Consider the following 15,905-nt stretch of genomic DNA (forward strand, 5'->3'; position numbering starts at 1 on the left):
GGGTTGGGGTGGCTGGAGGGGCAGCAGGACCCTCACAGCCCTCCTGGGGCCGTGTGTGCTGCATGGTCGGGTGTTTCAACTTTGGAGAGTTCTGTGAAAGGTGTTCCAGTGGCACAGCTGCTGCCTCCAACGCTGGGTAAGGAAGGTGGTGCAGAAGGGGTTAATCGGGTTTGGGGACACAAAGTACAGTGCAGACACTAAGTATGATTGTGATTATTACCTGGCCCTGGAGGAATCCTTTCCCTAGACACTGCAATGCCATTCCTAGTATGAATATTGTTCCTAATAATCAATATTAATTCTCAATGCATTCTCCAGGGTTTAGAATGACTTTCTTGTTTAGGATAAGATCTAGATCTTGAAGCAGACTAAAAAGAGGAATTATTATATTATTGTTATTAGCATTATCATTATTATCTTGGGCTTTAAAAAAAAAAATCCTATTTAGATAAGAATCTCCCCCAGGAGCAGACTGTGGAGCTTACAGGCCTTTATCTGGCTACTTAAATCCGCGTTGTGGGTAACAGAATTCTACAGTTATTATTATTAATAATATAAGGCCAAGACCAGAACAACATTGCATTAGGCTGTGTGTGCGTGAGGCTGACGGGCCCGCACCACAACCCTGCCTCGGTTTCTCTAACAGGGAGTCCCTGGCCGCTTTGCCGAGCGGCTCTGCGGGGGCTCCGCGGCAGGAGCCCCGGTGAGGAGGATGCTCGTGCCGGGCACTGGGAAGAGCCTGAACACTCGGGCGCTGCCCGGAACCTTCCAGCGAGCCCTTTTCGCTGTCCTGACCCCCGCAACCCCGCGTCGAGGCCGTCAGCCAGGAAAACAGAGAGGGGGCACTTCAAAGCGGGGATTAGGAGCAGCTGTGCAAATTGACAAAGCCGTGCGAGGAGGAGCGGCGGGGCCGGGACCGGGGCTGGCCGGGGACCGGGGCCGGCGGGGACCGGGGCCGGCGGGGACCGGGGCCGGCGGGGACCGGGGCCGGCGGGGACCGGGGCCGGCGGGGACCGGGGCCGGTGGGCACCGCGTCTGGCGGGGACCGGGGCCGGCGGGGACCGGGGCTGGCCGGGACCGGGGCTGGCCGGGACCGGGGCTGGCCGGGGACCGGGGCCGGCGGGGGACCGGGGCTGGCCGGGGACCGGGGCTGGTGGGCACCGGGGCCGGCCGGGACCGGGGCCGGCGGGGACCGGGGCTGGCCGGGACCGGGGCTGGCCGGGACCGGGGCCGGCGGGGGACCGGGGCCGGCGGGGGACCGGGGCTGGTGGGCACCGGGGCCGGCCGGGACCGGGGCCGGCGGGGACCGGGGCCGGCGGGGACCGGAGCTGGCCGGGACCGGGGCTGGCCGCAGTCCCGCGGAGCGCCCCCGACACCGGGACCCAGCCGCGTCCCCGCCACGGCCAGCAAATTGCGGTGCTGGGGCTCGGGAAGGAACGCTGCTTTCAGAAACGCTCCCGTGGGAAGAAAGGTCAGCTTTGGGGCAGGCGCTGGGTCCCGGGGAGCGGAGCGGGGCAGGGAGGCTCTCGGAGCTGGCTTGTGCCGCTCCTGCCGCGCCTCCTCCGCATCCATCTCCGCGGCCCCGCTGGCCCGGGGCGAGCGAGCCCCGCGGGCAGCAGGCAGGGGCTGCACCGGCCAGGGGACAGCCGTTCCTCGGGTCCCCCCCGTCCATCCCGGCTGAGCCCTGGCCGTGCCGGAGCTGTCTGGAGCGGGTTTTGCCATGGAAGTGATTGATTTCCCGACTGTGAGTGGCCTCGCCGTGAAACCGTGTGATCTTCCCCTTTCCTTTTCCCCCTGCGTGAGCGAACTAATGCGCGCATTTAAGGGGAAGAGAAAACCTGAAAACTTCTTCAAAATGTGACATGTCTAAAATGTGCATTTAACCCCCCTCTCCGAGTTTTTGGTTACAGAAACGGTTTGGTTCTCCCCTGGATCGCTTTTATGCAGCCCTGCAGCATTTCAAAGCGAAGCCTCGCCGGAGGGGAGCAATTCCTTTGCTTCTCATCAAAACGCCGCTATTGATGTCACGGCAAGAGGAGACGGAGAGCACGCAGTCCCACCGCTGTTCCGTGGGTTCTGAAAACACTTTGAGTGATGTTTTTCAGCCGATTCTCCCAGTTTAGCAGGAGGAAAAGTGGGGAGTTGCGGACGTGGCAGAAATACTCGGAATTTCGGGCAGTGTAAGGTGGAGGAGGCTGTGCCGCGGCGCCCGGGTGGGCGCAGGGCTCGGTGCGGTGGGGAAGGGTTCCCTGCCAGGCTCCGGCTCTGCCGCGGCCCCAGAAGAAAGCGCCGGCCAAGCATGGCCGGGGCGGCCGCTCCGGCTGCCCGGAGCTGCTCAGTGCAGCCTTTGTTTTAGCGAGTGAAAGGGGCGGTCATGGGACAGCAGTCAGCCGGGCAGGCACGGGGGAGGCCGGGGGAGGCCGGGGGAAAACTTTAATTAGGGGAACTTGAAGGCAGGCTTTAAGCAGCAGCCGCAGGAGGGCCGGTTTGATCTCCTTGTGGGATAGACCCTGTGATTAATCGCGGCCCTGTCGAGGGGACGGACACCTGCCTGTCACATGCTTTGATTCCCGGCACGGGCTTTGATCTCGGCCGGCTGCGTGGGAGGGTGGGGCAGCGATCCCTGCGCCCAGGGCGCTTTTATGCCGCCTGCAGGGGGTCCGTGGGCTGGGGAGGGGAGGGGGGCTCGGCCGCCGGCCCGGGGTCAGCCCAGGAGGTGCCGGGGCCAGCCCGAGTTCGTCGGAAGGGGAAAGTTCATCCCCAGTCCGAGGGTCGTGCTGCTGTCCTGGGGGAAGGTGGCCGAGCGAGCAGTGGGGATGCTCAGCCCTGTCAGCGGTGTGGAGCGGGATCTGAGGAGCTCACCTTGTCCCCCTCCTCCTGGTCTGAGGAGGTCACCTTGTCCCCCTCCTCCTGGTCTCAGGAGTTCACCTTGTCCCCCTCCTCCTGGTCTGAGGAGGTCACCTTGTCCCCCTCCTCCTGGTCTCAGGAGTTCACCTTGTCCCCGTCTTCCTGGTCCGAGGAGTTCACCTTGTCCCTCTCCTCCTGGTCCGAGGAGCTCACCTTGTCCCTCTCCTCCTGGTCCGAGGAGTTCACCTTGTCCCTCTCCTCCTGGTCTGAGGAGCTCACCTTGTCCCTCTCCTCCTGGTCTGAGGAGCTCACCTTGTCCCTCTCCTCCTGCTCCAGCCCAAAGGGCTGTTGGTGGGCTGAGGTTGGCAGACAATGGGGTACCCTGGGTGGTGTCCCCACCTCTCCCTGCTGTCACTGTCCTGGCTGAGAGCCTGGCCTGTGGCCCTGTAACGATTTGTCACCAGCCTGGCACAGCCGGAGGCACAGAATCATCAAGGCCAGAGATCTCCCGGATCATCCAGTCCAACCATCAATGCAGCACCACCATAATCACTCCTAAACCACATCCCGAGTGCCACACCCTGACCCCAAGTGCCACGTTTGTAGCACCAGGGGGAGAGCAGGCAGCTGCACTCGCCGGTGTCCTCTGTGGGGACAAGGGTCACCCAGGCCATTGCCAGCAGGATTCCAGACCAAACCCGCTGGGAAACAGGTGGGGATCAGGTCCAGGCCTCTCACAGCACCGCATGGCCCTGAGGCTGCTCCCCGTGGGCTGGGGTCACGCCCTGTGGGCATTGCCGGCTGCCGCTCCCCGTGATTGGCGTGGGCACCTTCGCCCGGGCCCGGCCCGGGTTATTCTCAGCCCTGACATTTGTGCCAAGCAGGCAGAGCATGTCCCCACTGCCGGAGCGGGAGGGGTCCCTGTGCAGCCTGAAAGAGGATCCCAGCGTCTCTGCTTTCAGCCTGACCTTGAAACCAGAGCAGGGAGCTGAGCTCCTCTGGCTCACAGCACCCGTGGGGGAAGCAGGGTGGGAAAGCCTGGCACACCCCAGGCACGGGCCAGCAGCGCTGGCACCGGTGCTGGGTGACAGCAGGGATGGCCCCAGCTGCGCTCAGACCAGCCCAGAACCTGCTCTGCAGGAGCTCCTCTGGGCAATGAGGGCAAGGATGCCTGAGAGATGGTGGGCAAAGGGTTCCCATGGCCCTGGCTCCCAGGGCCTGCTGCAGACTCCCCGGATCTCGTGGTGTTCCTGTTACTTTTTCTCCCAGCTTTGCACAGAGATGGTTTTCATGATGTCTCAGTGGATGGTTTGGTTGATACCAGCAGTAAATGTTCTGATTTTGGGGAGAAAGGGTTTAATGAAGCTAGAGACGAGCATGGGAAAGCCCTTCCCATGCTGCATGGATGTAACAAAAACAAATTTCCAAGAGCCCCGGACAGGCAGGGTAAGGCTGTAATGTGGTGTCCTGTTTCCTAATCTCTCCAGTAAGGAAGCAGTGTGTTGAATTTAAAATATCCCTCTGGTAAATGCTAACTATTTAAAGAGTGCTAGGGTCTTAGAAATGCAAAACAAAGATTTGTTGATTAAAAACACATGGTTTGTTCTGGAGGCACGAGTAGCCAGAAAAATCAGTTCTGACAGTATTTTGGCTTTTTCAATCCCACAAGACATGATGGTGATTTATTATAGTGATGTCAGCTGTGGTTGAAAAAAGTTCTCTGTGTTGTCTTAATAAAAGAGCTTTACCTTGAAATCATTAAACTCTCAGCCTGTTTATTTGAAGCGATGACTGTGAATGTGAATGGTCCCCTCTAAATCACCCGGCCTCGGGAACATCTGCAGAGGCAGCGGTGACAGCCCGGAGCTGGCCCGGCTAATGGGAGTCCTGTGATGGATCTGATCAGTGGGCTTTGACATCTGGAGGGGAGAAAAGGACCCCAGGCAGGGAGGGGAGCCCCCATACCACAAAGGAGGGGAATTGGAAAGACAAACGAGGTCTGTCTTCTGCTGGCATCCTCTGCAGCGCCCTGTGCCCACTGCACGCCCTGCTGGGACAAGGACCTGCAGAAACTCTCTAGGAGGGACCTGGGGGGCTGCAAATGCTCTTCACCAAAGGTGTGTCCCCATCATCACAGCCGAAGAGGTCTGGCAGCTTCAGAGCAGGAGTTGGGAGACCTGGGTCTGGTAACTCGGCCTGATTTCAGCTGTGCAGAGCTTTGCTCAGAAACCTCTGAGCCCATCAGAGAATCCCAGAATGGATTGGGTTGGAAGGGGCCTTAAAGTCCATCTCGTTTCAACCCTTAGCCCAGGCTGCTGCAAGCCCCATCCTTGCCCTTAGCCACTTTTAGGCACGGGGCAGTGCACCAGTTCACAAGTTTCCAATATAATTCTCCCAAGCAGATGTGCAGAGTGGAGTTCATGTGCCAGCTCTGTCCCAAGGAGAAGGGTGCAGCAGCCAGGCAGCAGGGATGGGCAGGAGTTAACGAGGATGCCAGGTGTCTGACAGCACTCCTGGGGTGCTGCAGGATCCCTGGCAGCCTGGCTCTGCCACGAGCCCTTTCCCTGGTGTCTGGCAGCAGCTGAGCACTGAGCAATATTTACTTCTTGGGTAAACACTCGTAATCTCCCTAACCGGAGTTTATCGCAGAGAAGCGAGTTAAATTCCTCTTGGATAATCCCTGCCTGCTGTGGTTTTCTGAGCAGGAGGTTTTGGGATGCCTTTCGATGGAATTGAGTGGCTCTGGGTCTGGCCTGAGGAGAGGGGTGCAGGTCCCACCACTCCAGAGACTGCTCAAACTGGGGCTGAGCTGCAGTGTGCTGGCCAAGGCTCCAGCCCAGCCACCTCTGAGAGCTGGCACAGGCTGGGACACACTGGCAGCGCTTGGGTCCATGGCAGCTATTGCTGGATGGCAATTCCTCACCCAGCCCTCACCTGGGCCCTCCTCTCCAGGTGGGAGAGCTGCAGGTGAGACCCCAAACGCAGCAGCCAGAGCCACCCTGGGCAGCAGTGCAGAGACCCTCTCTGCCCCATCCTCATCACAGCAGAGCCTCCCAGCAGGAATTACACTGGAACAACAGAGATCTTGCAAACCCCCGGGGTGGGTTGTTTACCCTGAAATCCCCGGTGCTGGTGGCTGGGGTGGAACAGCACAGGCCCAGCCTGACCCTGGGAATGTTACCAGAGAGGGACGCTTGGCAGGTACTCACATCTCATATATTATCTGCTGCAGCTACAAGAAATATATTTTCCCATCAGCGTGATTATTTTTATTTGACTTCCAAGTCGAGCAGGAAGCCGGCGCGGCTCCCATCCATCAGCACTGCGGCCATTAGAAAATTAACCAAGCTTAATAAACTTCCTGCACAGCTCGCTCCTGCAGCTGCACATCTACAGCCAAACAAATCTATTGACTGGCTCTCCATGGAAGCACATGGCTAAATAAGACTTGTTGGAAGTGAGGAATAGCCCAGGATGATCCCAGCGTGGCTGTTACTGGGCTGGAAAACGCCTGTGCAGAGCTGAGGTTTCAGAAACCTCCCTGAGATTCTGGGAGATGCTTGGGTGGTCAGGGCAGTGAGGGGTGGGATTTACTAACTGGGTGGTAATTTCTTCACCCTGTGGAGATGCCAATCTGCACAATGGGAGAGCTCCCATGGATTTCTCCAGGGGCAGGACTGAACCTGAGGTCTCACAGTGGGGACTTGTGCAAGTGAGAGTGTCCTGAGAGCCGTGGCCTGGCCTGGCTTTGCTGTTTGGGCATCACCTGAAGAGGATTTCACAGAGCTTTGGCAGGGTGGGACCTGCTCTGGGCCTGCCTGGCACCGTGCTGTGCCAAAGGGCAGAGATGTTTTGGGTGCCTCCAGGGCAGCAGGACTGTGCCCACAGCAGGCAGTGGAGACCAGCAGCACTTTCTTCCTCTGCTCTCCTGCAGAGCTAACACATCCTGGCTGGGTGAGGCAGCAGCTCTGCAGGCTGGGGAGAAGCAGGGAGTCTTTGCACAGTTGGGAATTGCATGGAAAGAGCTCACACTGCAGCCTCCCCTGTAATGAAGGGAGATGGGCAAGTTCTAACCACACCAGCTGTCATAAATATTCAGCTCCGAGGTTTCGCTCAGTCATTAGATCCACCTGGAGACACTCTCAGTGCTGCAGACGTGGCTACAGGAGTTTCATGCAATGTGTGACTTCCAAATCAATCTCTTTCCAGCAGGCAGAATGAACTGTCTGCTCACGTCTGTGTGCCTCGAAGAGGAGATGCAATAAAAAAGGGAATTCAGCCAGGGACGAGGACTCATCACCTTCCCTTGGAGTGCCAGGATGCTTCTTCATCTCCTCTTCAAACACCCATCAGGAAGTTTCAACCAGGGGTCCGAATCCCTGCGTCCAAGGTAGGGAATGGGAAGGGTGTGTGTTTCCTTTCCTTCAGTCCCGCTGCTGCCTCTGCACAGAGCAGGGGATGGGGCCATGGGTGCTCACAGCTCCTGGGCTCACCAGCCTCAGACAGGGAAGAAAGTCGAGCACAGCCCTTGGAAGGTTTTGGGGTTGTGGATGGCGGTGAGTCTGGCAGAGGCAGAGCATTCCCTGAGTATCCCAGGGCCCAGCATGGGTGGGGAACCACAGCAGAGAGAAAATACCAGCAAAAACCCGAAAATGCCACCAAAAGGCCAGCAAAGAACAGAAGGGCTGGGGTGACTCGTCCCACCAGGCTCAGGGTGAGGAGAGGCTTTCCCTGGGAGGGTTTCATGGCTGGATCCAGCGGGACAGCGCCGAGTCCCATGGCCCCAGTGGGAGCTGCAGCCTCCCAAGCACCTGCAGCAGCTCATGCCCACACTGCCACAACACAGCGAGGAGCTGGGGAGAGTGCGGGGCCCAAAGGCCCCAGACCTCGGGCCGGGGGGCCGGGGGTGTGGGGTAAGGGAGGGTTGCTCCCTTCCTCGCGTGTCTACAGGCAAATTAAAAATTAAATAAATAAATTTGCTAGTTTACAAATAGAACTGTTACTTGTTACTCACAGTATTAACAGTCTCCTTTTATTTTTTTCCCCCTTTTTTTTTCAAGGCTGTGAAAGACGTTTGTTTCAGTTGCCAACATCTCTACAGAACTAATGTGGGTGGATTGTGACAGATATAATTTCTCCATCCTACAGTTTCATCAACTTGAGTTCTGTTAAACTATACCCGCTGGGCTTAGCTCCTTTTAAAGTTTCCGCTTTGACAGGTAGATTTATTAGTCTTGAAATTTGTACAAATCAGATGTCACTCGTGGCAACTTGTCAAAATGTCAGTCTGGTGAGGGAGGCATGAAAGGATTTTCTGGAGAGAGACGGGAGGCAGGCTTGAAAGAGCTCGAGCAAGGCAGAAGAAAGGAGCTGGGAGGGATTGCAGCGTGCTTGATCCTGGGGGTTTTACTTTATTAAATATCTAGCGCCATACAGTGGGAGATGCTGCTGGATCCTGCCCGCCAAGACATCAAGGCTGTCAACATCCGCTGACGGCTCCGGCGCTCCCGGCTGCCTTCCCCAGCTTGTTATGGATATTTAGGGCAGGGGTGAGGCGTGGGGAGGGGGAAGGCTCGGCTTGGTTTTAATGCTGCAGTGTTGGAAACGCTCCATTATCGCCCTAACGATAGGGGCTGTGCCAGGGGATGGGGACCTGCCACCAGCATCGCCCTGCTGCCCCCTCCGCAGCCCTGGCAGCCTTCAGAGAGCCTCCAGTGGCTGGAGGAAGCCCAGGGGGAACATCCCTGGGTGTACAAACACTTTATCCAGGTGTTGTTCCTCGTGGCGTTGGCAGTTTGCTGCATGAACCGCTGCTCTGGCCTGGGCCCTTCTGGGCTGTCCCTACAACCCTTCCTGGGAGGTTTGGGATCAGCTGCTGCCCAGGCCCCGGTGCTGCCCAGACTGAGGGCCTGGGTGTGCAAACCCAGCTGGGGCTGAGCTGCTGAAGCCCTGGAACGCTCCCGGTGCTGGGCTCGGACAGACGGAGCAGACTGGGGCGGACACACGGACACGCTCTGCCCCACCAGCCTGGCAAGCTGCAGGCAGCAGAAGCGACCTCCCACCCTCCGGCTCTTGGGCAGCAGCTCCTGAAAGGCCTCGTGTGGAAGTGGCCAAGGAAGAGCAGCCATCTCCTTCACCACTCCGACCCAATAATTGTAACTGAAGTTTTTTCATGGAATAAATTTAGAGTTGCTGAAATGAAAACTTAAAAGAAGTTCTTTAAAAAAAACCCCCGCAATTTAAAAAACATTATTTTGATTACCAGTTCCAAGAAGATCAGGAAAATCTCCACCGAAACCAACATTTTTTCATGAATATTTACACTTTGTTTGAAAAATCTGTTTTGGCTGAAAAGACGTTTGTTGATGTTTGCTTGGCAGGCAGCGGCGCTCCCCAGTGACGCGGGGACCTGGTGTGGGGACCTGGCACGGGGCCCTGCTGTGGGGCAGGACTGTGGCCCCAGCTCTGGGACCAGAGCCTGCTGTGGTTCCTGATGGGCCTCTCCAAACTCCAGAGCCACAAGAAGGGGTGGAAAAGGTTCTGTCCTTTCACCCTCTCTCCTCTCCAAACTCCAGAGCAACAAAAAGGGGTGGAAAAGGTTCTGTCCTTTCACCCTCTCTCCTCTCCAAACTCCAGAGCCACAAGAAGGGGTGGAAAAGGCCTTGTCACCCTCTCTTCTGGAGATGCTGGGGTTGATCTCGGCCCAGAAGGTTCCCAGCAGAGACAGCCCCTCCTGCGGCTCCCAGGGCCTGGGCAGAGCTGGACGTTCTGCCCATCCCAGGGTTTTCCCTGCACCTCTGCCTGTGTCCCGTGGATCTCACACCATGGTTCTGGTTGAGGAGCCTTTGGCACTGCCCAGGTGCTGCCCCAGCCCGGGGCACGGCTGGGGAAGGCTTTGCTCGTGACCTGTAGGCTCCTTTCCCTTCTGAGCTGGGCAGATCTGTGCAGCTGGGCCTTCCTCTCCCCGACGCAGCGCCCGCGGCGGTGCTCAGCTCCCCTGTGACACCAAGGCCAGGCTCAGGCTGGCTCTGTGCGCTGCTCCCGGGCGGGGCAGGCCCAGAGCGGGGTGGGATCCCTGCCAGCCCCCGCTGCCATCGCCATCCTCACGCTCCAGGCTTGGGCAGCGTTTGCTCAGGCCAGGGGAGCAGGGGGGACGTTGGTTCCTGTCCCCTCAGCACGGTGCCACCGAGTCCTTGTCCCCTTATTCGTCCTCCCTCAGGGGCTGCCCCTCGCCTGGGCTGAGGCTGCTTCCATCAGGATTCCTGCAGCAGGGATGAGAACGCACCTTACGAAGCTTTTCTTAATTAATCTCTAAATAAATTCCCTCTTCGAGCGGCTGCGAGCAATCCTTGCGTGAAGAGGAGAAGGGGAAAACCCACTTCACACGGCAGGATTTTCTTTCAAAGAAGTCACTTTGTGTCACATCCAGCCTTGATTTCCTTTCATGTGGCAAAGGAGCCGTGGCAGCTTGGTTCCCACATCCCGCGTCCTCCCGGCAGGGATGTCCTGCCCCTCGCCGGGCAGCGCAGGACGATCCCAGCAGCAAACACCTCCTGGGCTGGGCAGGAGCGGGCACAGGGCCTGGCCATCCATCTGACTGCATTTTTCCATGTGCCCTGAGTGTCTGCAGAGCAATTTCGGTGCAGGGAAAGGGAGAGGAGAGGGGAAAAAAAGCGCCTGGCATGAGTTCAGAAAGCTCTCCAGCTCACACATCTGGTTCTTATATTTCAAAGTTAATTAGTCATATTGAGGCTGTCTGAAGATAAATTTATCATCCAGAAAAAACACAAACAGTTTGAAAAATGAAAGGAAGTGAGGTGACATGGCTTGACGTTTAAATAAATCATTTTAACATGATTAAAAAACTTGTCCTCCCTGACACCCGGCGCCGGATACTTTGTAAAGACTTTTTGACAAAGACAAGCCCCTGTTTGGTACACAAAGCCCCTGCCATTCAATCACACACGCTAATCTTTGGCCAATTACTTCTCCCAGTGACTACTGGGGCTGTGGTGAGGAGTGTGGGGCTGGGGCCGCCGCACAGGGGGGTTGAGGATGGCCAGAGGGGCTGGAGGGCTCCAGCTCAGCAGGGTGTGATGGGGATGGAAGCAGAAAAGGGACTCGTGCTGGCAAAGCCCAGGACTCCACAGAGCAGCCCAGTGAGTCCCCCAGGCTGGGGTGCACCTGGAGATGGGGCCTGACCCCCAGAAGAGGCAGGGACACCCCAGGGCTTCACCTCCTCATGCCCATCCTCCTCAGGGTGCAGGCAGGGCTGGTCTAACACCACCCAAGAGCTCTCTCCCAGCAGCAATTCTGCCTTCCCAGCTTTGCTAATGGGATAATGAGGTGCTGGATCTGCTGCTGGAGTCTTGTCATCCCTGCAATTCTCACCCGGGCGCGTTGGTGCCACTGCGAGTCCCCGCTAATTCCACCCAAAAGTCTTATTAAATCAGAGGCTTTAGTTTTACATCCATGTTATCAAATTTCCTCCTCGCTGGCCTGACTGATGGAAGGCTTGTGATTAAATGAAATGCTCTCCCTGCACGTCAGCTGGAGAACAGCCCTGTGTGGCTGCTTGACAATGTGTCTATAGGCTGAGCATCAATCAATATTAGGAGAAATCAGCATCTTGGATGACCCAGAGGAAGAGCTCAGCTGCGTTTCCTTCCTATTCACCTGCTCTGTTGGATGCTTCCAAGGGGTGTTGAATTTTTACTAACCCTGGCTGAATTTCTGATATTTTTTATTGCCCAAGTCTGGCCCCATCCCTCGGAAGTCACTCAGGATTTTTTCTGCTGACCTGACTCAGCCCATGGCCTTGCTGGCACCGCTACTGGGGACCTTACGAAAAGCCTGGATTTTCTTGGTGCCTTAAAACCCTGCAAAATGGGGACTTTTGCGTGTCCCCCCCACTTCCCACCAGAGCAGCAGCAGCCAGACGGGGAGACAGCAGAGCTCCAAAAGCCTCCGCCTGTTGGGAGACAGGGAGGTTCAAGAAGGTGGAAGATTCATGTCTTGTAACAAGAAAAGAGCTCTCCTGGGCATGAAGGAAGCAAAGTGACATAAAAAGCATGGAATGAAAATAAATAAATAAAAACGTGACGCCTAATGGATAAAATGAATATTCAAGTTGTTTCCAGGGAAGAGTCTCTGACTTTGGTGCTGGTTACAGTTACAAGGTTTGTGCGTTTTCTTGCTGTCAAAGCCTTCACCGTAATTGTCCAAAAGTTCCTTGATTATTTCTAACAAAACTGTCAGCTGCCTTTGAAGTATCAGAACAGTCTCATCACATCTTATTAAATAGTAAACATCATTTGCAAGCGCACAGGAGATTTCGACGGCGCGTCAGGCGCCTCCGTGAAGTGGGTCGGGGAGGTTTGCAGGCAGCCACGGCTCCTGCGCCCGCCGGGGCTGCCAGCACGGCCCCATCCGAGCCTGGCACGGGCACAGCACCCCCAGCACGGGCACGGGGCCTGGCAGCTCGGCCTGGCCCTGACCAGAGCAGGGAGCACAGGGACAGCTCCTGCTGCCTGTCCGGGTGTCATACGCCCCGGGGACAGCGGGTCCTGGGGGTTATTGTCACACCCCAAGGACAGCGGGTCCTGGGTGTTATTGTCACACCCCAAGGACAGCGGGTCCTGGGGGTTATTGTCACACCCTGGGGGTTACTGTCACACCATGGGGATTACTGTCATACCGTGGGTGTTACTGTCACACACACCAGGGACGGCGGGTCCTGGAGGTTACTGTCACACCATGGGGACAGAGGGTCCTGGGGGTTACTGTCACACCCTGGGGGTTACTGTCACACACACCAGGGACGGCGGGTCCTGGAGGTTACTGTCACACCATGGGGACAGAGGGTCCTGGGGGTTACTGTCACACACCCCAGGGGTTACTGTCACACCATGGGGACAGTGGGTCCTGTGGGTTATTGTCACACACCCCGGGGGTTACTGTCACACACCCCAGGGGTTACTCTCCCATCCCGGGGTCAGTGGGTCCTGGGGACAGCTCAGCCCTCTCCTGGGGGGTTACTCTGGAAACCCTCCCAGGCAGCACTTTGGACTGTGTTGGGAAGGAATGACTCAATTTGAAAAGAAAAGGATGTTTAGGATCCAGCCTGAGCTTTCACGCAATTCTTCCAGCCAGATTCAGAGAAACTAATTTCATGTGTTGAAGTGTCTTCTGAGAGCTGAAGCTTTCATAGGAGAGTAATTGTGCAATTAGCTATGAATGAGTAAAAATTCATTCTAATTACTTCCAGGTGTGACACACTCTGTGCTCAGACACCAGGAGGGGACTGGCAGTGCCCCTGTGTGTGCCTCCTCAGGGTGGGAACACACTCAGCTCCCAGCCTGCTGCCCACGGCCGCTGTGAGTGCAGGGGGAGTGGGGACAGACCCCGGGGAAGGCTTGGGTGGGGAGACAGGAGTGGGGGGCTCTTTCCAGAAGTGTCTGAGGGACAACAACAAACTGGTGGGGCCCCAGTAACACCCAGTGCCTTTGACCAGCAGCAAAGGCCGTGGTTCAGAGTTCCCAGCAGGAGGAACTCCGTCTGTGCCACTGCTGTGACAGGGAGCAAACCTTGTACAGCAGCCACGAGGGTCAGACCCCTGCTCGCTGCCATCACCCCAAAACAGAGGGGGTTCAGTGCCCCTCCAACTCCAAAATGAGCTTCATCGTGCTGCGAGGACCTGAAGTCCTCCACACCCCGGAAAGCCAGAGCTAAAACCCTTCCCTGCAGGAGAGGGAAATCCAGGTGGATCCTATTGTGCCTGGTACATCATTAAAACCACTGGAAATCGCACAATAAAGCCTGCAAGATTTCTAGCTTTAATTCCAGATCAAAGAGGCTTTGGGAAGGAGCATCCCAGGTTTGAATGCTTATCTCAGCCAGACCCTGTGAGCTTTTGAAGTTGCCCCATCAGTCACTAATCAAAGATCTCCTTTTAGATGGGGAAATCAAATCCCTTTCAGCAGGACCCGTGGTTATCAGTTTCTAAACATCACTTGTCTTTTGAATGACCTTCTTTTTGTGAGCTGACCCTGTGAGGAAAACCCTGAGAGAACCGGCCCTGGAGTTTGCAGAGCATTGGCACACACATCCTGGGCTTTCAGGATGTTCAAATCAGCAAAGAATGTGTGTGTGGAAGCAGTAAAACCCTTTAGAGGTAAATAAATACCCGCTGTAGTCCCTGGTTAACACATTGCAATTGCCTTCAACTGCAAGTACTAACAAAGGCCCAGCATTCCCAATCCAAGGAGGAATTCACACAACTATTAGTCTCTGCTTTTCCTCAACCTATACAAACAAGCTGAGAAAACAATACAGGATCAAGTTTTTAAACACAAAGCATTTTGGCTAAAGAGCCCCTCTGGTAGCGTGGATAAAAGGCCCTCTCTCCACACTGCTGGAAGTGATGTGTCTGTGACATCCTGTGGCATGATTTAGGAGTAACTCCCCACAAACTGGGCTGATGAGGAAACTGTGCCTGCACAAGGAGCCCTCCTCTGCCACTCCTGGCACCAGGGAAGGCTGCAGGACTCAGGGCTGCAGGAGCAGGGAAGCGACAATCTGGGAGCTGCCCCTCCCAGCCAGCCTGACCTTCTCCCATGGGTAGAACTGGGTGACAACGGCCAGGCTGCACTAAGGAACTCCCCAGATCTTCCTTGTTACCCTTTTGCCACCCAGACCTTCAGGGAAGTTGGCTTCTGCTGCCCAAATCCCTCCAGGATTTAGCGGCACAAACGTGCAGCAGAGCTGCTCCGTCCTGTGCCTGCTCCCAGGAATATTCTCTGGCCTTGGAGATGTCATCCCCTCGTGCCTGTGTGATGCCTCCCTGTGCCCGTGCTGTGCAGGGATCAGATGACGTGTTTCTCCTTTCAGCCAGCTCCTTGATGGGAATTTACACCTTGGGAGCTGCTGTGGAGCGCATTCCGAGCCCGCTGGCACAGCAGAGCTGTGTCCCCTGCAGCGGGGCTGGGTCTGCTCCCTGCCCTGGGATTCACCAGCCACTATTTCAGTCCTGCTCTCTATTTTTGGCAGTTGTCTCATGGTTCCGTGTCGTTCCCCGTAACTGGATCCTCCACGTCCCCTGGCTCGGTGGCTCCAGTTAAACCCCTGGGCTGGCACAATGGGGGCCTGGGCGAGGGTCCTGCAAGGAGCTCGGGTCCTGCAAGGAGCGAGGGTCCTGTAAGGAACGAGGGTCCTGCAAGGAGCTCGGGTCCTGTAAGGAACGAGGGTCCTGCAAGGAACGAGGGTCCTGCAAGGAGCAAGGGTCCTGCAAGGAGCGAGGGTCCTGCAAGGAGAGAGGATCCTGCAAGGAGCAAGGGTCCTGTAAGGAACGAGGGTCCTGTAAGGAGCGAGGGTCCTGCAAGGAGCAAGGGTCCTGCAAGGAGCGAGGGTCCTGTAAGGAGCGAGGGTCCTGTAAGGAACGAGGGTCCTGTAAGGAACGAGGGTCCTGCAAGGAGAGAGGATCCTGCAAGGAGCAAGGATCCTGCAAGGAGAGAGGGTCCTGCAAGGAGAGAGGGTCCTGCAAGGAGCAAGGATCCTGCAAGGACTGGCTGCAGGCAGCACACAGGGGCTGGGACTCAGGCACAGGGACCCTCTGGTTGCCAGGGAGTGGCTGAGCAGGGACATGTGGCACTGGAAGCAGACAGCAGCACAGGGCACCCCCAGCGTCCCAGAGATGTTCCTCTCCTTCCCAAAGCCAGGAGGGTCCCTGTGGGATGCTTGGCACCCCACACACACGGAAAGGCAAGGGAGGAATAAAACCCCAAGCCCACAATGTGTTTGAGCTCTCCTGGTGTTTCAGGGAACCCTTGCAGGAGCTGCAGAGGGCAGAGATGATCCCTTCCCAGGGGCGAGTGTCCCCGTGATCCTGTCCCTGCTGCTGGGGGACACTGCGCCCCACACCTGTGCCACCCCGAGGTGACATTTCACGGCAGGACGGTGAACTCCCACCTCCTTTGCAGAAACACACATGGAGCTGCAGGCAGAACAAAGCCTCCGTGGATGGCGAGGGCCGGGGATCGGCAGCACCTCACCGGCGCGGC

This window comes from Lonchura striata, chromosome 22 (assembly GCF_050655825.1).
Source record: "Lonchura striata isolate lonStrDom1 chromosome 22, ASM5065582v1, whole genome shotgun sequence".
Taxonomy (NCBI): domain Eukaryota; kingdom Metazoa; phylum Chordata; class Aves; order Passeriformes; family Estrildidae; genus Lonchura; species Lonchura striata.